Here is a 5,077-nt window from a genome sequence, read left to right on the forward strand (position 1 = left end):
AAGAAAGCTAATGTCTCAGCTCAGAAATCAGAAAAGGCAAAGTCTCTTTTCCTCTGTTATTTTTTTTCTATTTGGTAGGTTGACTGGTACTCATTCACATTGGCAAAGGCAATCTGCTCTACTGGGCCCATCATTAAATGTTAACATCATCTGGAACCAGTCTCACAGACACACCCAGATATAATGGTTACCCAAATATCTGGCTACCCCATGCTTCCATTAAATTGATACACATCACAAATGTCAAATGGCCCATCAAACTTTAATTTAAATAATTAATTTCCAATTTGTTTTGAACTACTTTCCTTTTTTAAGATTGTCATTATCTAGTTTCTTGAAAACAAAACTAAAAGTATTTCCTTAAACTTGATTGTTTTTAAGATACTATTTCATAGCAAATACTGTTTCTTCTCTCTCTCTTTTTACAGACAAATTTTGTCTTTATTTATGAGATAATGTCATGGTTCAGATGCAATACAAGGCTTTTTACAGAATTTTTTTTCTTCCTGAGATAAGACTATAAAACTCCTCATAAACCATTCCACTGTTAAAAGCAAGACTTGGCAGACCCTGCAAGGGTTTCAGAACCATTGGATACCTTCAACTTCATGGTCATTGACTTTCACATGATATCTTTCACCCGGGTTTTAATCTCAAGAGAAAAATGTAGATGACTAACTTTTCCATTTATACAAATGTAAAAAGATAAATTTGTCCCTTTCTACTGTTATTGGTTTGATTTAGAGGTTTGTGAATCTCATGGATAGGTTCTGTTAGGGTAAAAAGGGATGTGAATCATTTTGAATATAAAATAAAAGAAAGAAGGAAGGGAGAGAGAAGGAGAAAAGAAGGAAGGAAGGAAGAAAGGAAGGAAGGAAGGTTCATTTTTCTCTTATTTTGAAGCTCTAACATGTTGCCATATTTATAAGGAAGTGTTCCTCATTAAACAAATAAAACCAACTGACTACAATGAATGAGAGTTCTGAAAATGTTCCCAAAGACAGAAATGGAACTTTTCTACTGTGGACTCTGTAGTATTACAGAGTTATCTGGAGGAAAGTACACCAACTATAATTTTTTTTTACATTAATAAACCACAAAAAATGTTGCAAACTGAAAATACTTGCAAACAAAATGAAACCAGTATTTGCAGTAATTAAGAGATGAGGAGTTAACTTGAGGAGGGAGGAACCTCACTATGTGATTAGATGACAACACTATCATAGTGACTTCACAAAAACAAAACGTGTTAAGCAGCCCATGCTCCACTCTCTAGTATCCGACACATCTATGCTTTCAGCTGTACAATTTAGATGGAAATAAGAGATGCAAATGCTTTAGCTTTACCCATGCTGTATTTTTATTCTGTTTCAATTACAATTAATTGTTCATCATTGGAAAACACGGTAATGATATTCAGAAACTCTTAAGCTTTTATAAATGAACTCTGAGATACGGTTAATTTTTATGTTAGTTGATAAACTCTAGAAATCTAAGCACAAAAATAAGCTCAACTATATATAACATTCTGTCTGATATTTAAGATTTTGGCATATTTTTGTGTAACATCCTAAGAAATTGCAAAACTTTGCCCCAGTTTAGTTCTTCTTGGATTGGTTCTGCAACTACCACAAAACAAACTCTGGATAATAAAGATTCAGAACATTGCAAAAGTAGTATGTCATCTTTGAAGAACTTCCTGGGGTGAACAGCTGTCTGAATTTCTAATGATGTTCAGATACACTTGGGATAGAATTAGTTTTCCTATAGATTATGTTTAGAATCTCTTATTTTATAGCAAACTCCAATAGTCTCAGAGAACTACAAAGAGTAAATTGTAGATTGGCCCGCCTATTGAGTTCTGCAATATCACTTTGACGGTTTTTAAGAACCATTTCTACCAATGGAGTTGGAAAAATTTTATGGGAGTTAAATGACATTAGAAAAAACACAGTCAAAACAAAAAACCTTCTGGAACGTTTTTTCCATGCTAGTTTACAGTCTGTGATGTGTCGTACGTGCAACCTCAGCCAGTGGCCTGGGTGTTCCTGTCCGATCATGTTGGATGGAGTATGGTTCTTGTCTTAGAGGATTCAGCAGTACATAAAAGTCAGCTTGGCCCTAACCACACGAATACAATCTGAACTCAATTTTTAAGACACCACAGATTTTTTTTCTTAGGAAATGGACTGTTGGTGGGCAGGCTGTTTCTTTTATAAAAAAAAATTATTTTCCAACAGAGCATTTTCACAGGCTAAACCTGAAAATTCCAGTACTTTCCATGCTTAAGAACACTTAAATATTTCCAAGGAATACTCTCAAAACTAAACATCAGTGATTTTTTGTTTGTTTTTGTGGTTTAAACACCTATATAAAGTTCTACTTAAAATGATTTCAAGGACCAGTTTTCCTTATTGGATGTATCAGTGAGTTCCAAATCTTGCAAAGTCCCTTGCTTTCACTTAAGAAAAAGGAACCAATCTTAGCTAACTTGTGTCCACTGTCAGTTGTATACCTCTCATCTGCAAATCCACCTTCACTATCCTGCTTGTGATAGAGGAGCTGAAGCCTTAAGCATTTTTCTTTCCTCAGATGACATAATGAGTGTTGTCAGCAGATGGCTCTAGAGAGCTCTGCATGAAAAAACAGTGTTGTTTAGTGTGCTTTTCTCTGCCTGCTCCTGTCCTGCACAAATATCCAGCAGTACATGGGACACCCAGGGGTGCTCCTTCCCACCAGTGAGTTCTGCTGCTCAGCACCTCCCCCACTGGGCAACTTTCTCTGGCACTTTCGAGGGCAGCTTCACAGCAAACTCCATAGAGCGACATTTCCCTAAGGTCAGTTTTCCAAGTCTTCAGAAGTGTCTCCCTGGCACTTTTGGCTGGCAGTATGCAGGGGACTGGATGAAAGAAGGGGAAGAGAGTAGTCAAAGAACATACATGCATGACCCATGGACCCAGAAAACAGTGTGGGAAAGGCCAAGGGAAGGGGGCTAGGGGCTGGGGAGCAGGGGGAAAAAAGAAAGGAAAGTGGGGAGCATTTGTTATGGTGTCAACAATTTAAAAAAATCATTTTTTTTATTTTCTTAAGATTTTATTTATGTATTTTTAGAAAGAGAGAAAGGGAAGGAGAAAAAGAGGGAGAGAAACATTGATGTGAGAGAGAAACATTGATGGTTGCCTCTCACGTGTGACACCCAGGCATGTGCCCTGATCAGAATCGAACCTGTGACCACTCACTTTGTGGGATGATGCTCAACCAACTGAGCAACACCTGTCAGGGCTTGGAATCAAAACCTTGGAATATTTATCACCTTAACTGAAAGAACTTCAAATGTGTTTCAATGAAAACGTGATTGTAGAATGACAGTTGGAACAAACAATTGTTTGATAAGAAATATCAAACAATTATAAGGATTAATGAGCTGATTTGTAAATCATCTTGGCTATATAAGTTACTATTACATGTTAATAGTAACATGTAATTTTGAAAGTTAGAAAAAAATAGAACTAAACTACAGAGTAGCTATAGCATGTAAGTTGCCAATTATTAAATTTGAGGGTACACTATGAATTTAGATTCTACCTTAAGTACAGCAAAAATATGGCTGAGGATGTCAAACAAAATAAGTAAGTGAATAAATGAATAAACAAATAAAGTTATGAAATACATTGTCTCTTTCAACAAGCTATTCAAGTAATCAATGAAACAAAACAAACTAGCCACAGGAGCTGGTAGGCGGAGAAGGAATGCACTATTCTAGGCCGATTATTTGGCTGGACGTTCTGTATTTTGCCTATGGCTCTTGTTTATTCCTTAGCTGATCCTTTGTTCACAAGTATTCTCTACCCATGGAGCACTGGATGGTCATAATAACTTCATATAACTGTCTGCAGAAAGATCAGGATGTATACTCTGGAGAGAGGCAGGGAGGTTTGCTGTTCTAGTCTCTTAGATGGCAGGCTAGGTACTTTATGTTACCTAGGGGATGGGGTATATTTGATATGCTTTATATTCTATTGGTTCAAATTAACATGAACCTTATCAGTGCCTTTAGACTCAGTAAAATATATGTAATATAAATGTGTGTATGGTATTTTCTTTCAATAAACTTACAGTCCACTTGAAAAGGCAAGCATACCAATTAATTAAATTTGGTTAAGAGTTATAATTAGGGTATGACTATAAATCCCAATTTGTTTAGTTTATATACATTATTAATATTGTTTGTTTTACTTTTAACTGTGAATGATAAATTATATTACTAAGTTGTTTTGCTTATGGAACTCAAGGACAACTGCAACATAGATGAATAAAAATAAACATTTTAATAATTAAGTTTATAATAGGCTTTGAAATGAATACTTATGCTATCAAGAGGTCCAAAATACTGTCCTGTACTTTTATTAGACCCATGGTAGGCTTGAAGTCTATCACTAAAATTACTTCCCCTGAGTACTGACCCCTTAGCGATCAGCTTGAGAATTGTGGGTTTGTGGTGTTGTGACTGCTCATTTACTTTACAGGTCCTGAGGCGTTACACAGAAATCTCTCGTCCTTGCATGTTTAAAGAACCTGCAGTTACCCAACTTGATGGACAGGTTCTGGCAGGCTCTCAGGTTGCAGCTGGTACAAGTCCAATATTTTCACTTGCTATTCCTGCCGAACTAGGCTGGATTCCTGATGTAGATTAATTTTAAAGATTCACCAAATAACTATATGAACAAAGTCTATGCAAGTCTTTAAAAAACAGAGTGCGTTCTGGGATACTTGTCCTTAGCCTTGGGATGCTTCCATCTATTATAAAGTTTCAGCTTCATGAATGATGGAAGTTAGACAAGACCCCACATCCCCCTATTACCTGACCCAAAACTCCACCACCACAAGGAGGGTTTATTAACATGGTTAGTAATCTATGCTAATTGCATTAGCCTGGATTTTAACTAAGTATAAACTTCTTTAAACTTCTTATGAAACATTGTGACCAACCAGTCAAAAATTCATGAGTTATTCATAGCTCTCATTTAAGCTCTGATTTAGGTCACAGCAATAGACTTGCTTTGAGCACCCTGTGAAA

Source organism: Phyllostomus hastatus, unplaced genomic scaffold (genome assembly GCF_019186645.2).
Source record: "Phyllostomus hastatus isolate PE091 unplaced genomic scaffold, TTU_PhHast_1.1 phas_contig_86, whole genome shotgun sequence".
In the NCBI taxonomy this organism is placed as follows: domain Eukaryota; kingdom Metazoa; phylum Chordata; class Mammalia; order Chiroptera; family Phyllostomidae; genus Phyllostomus; species Phyllostomus hastatus.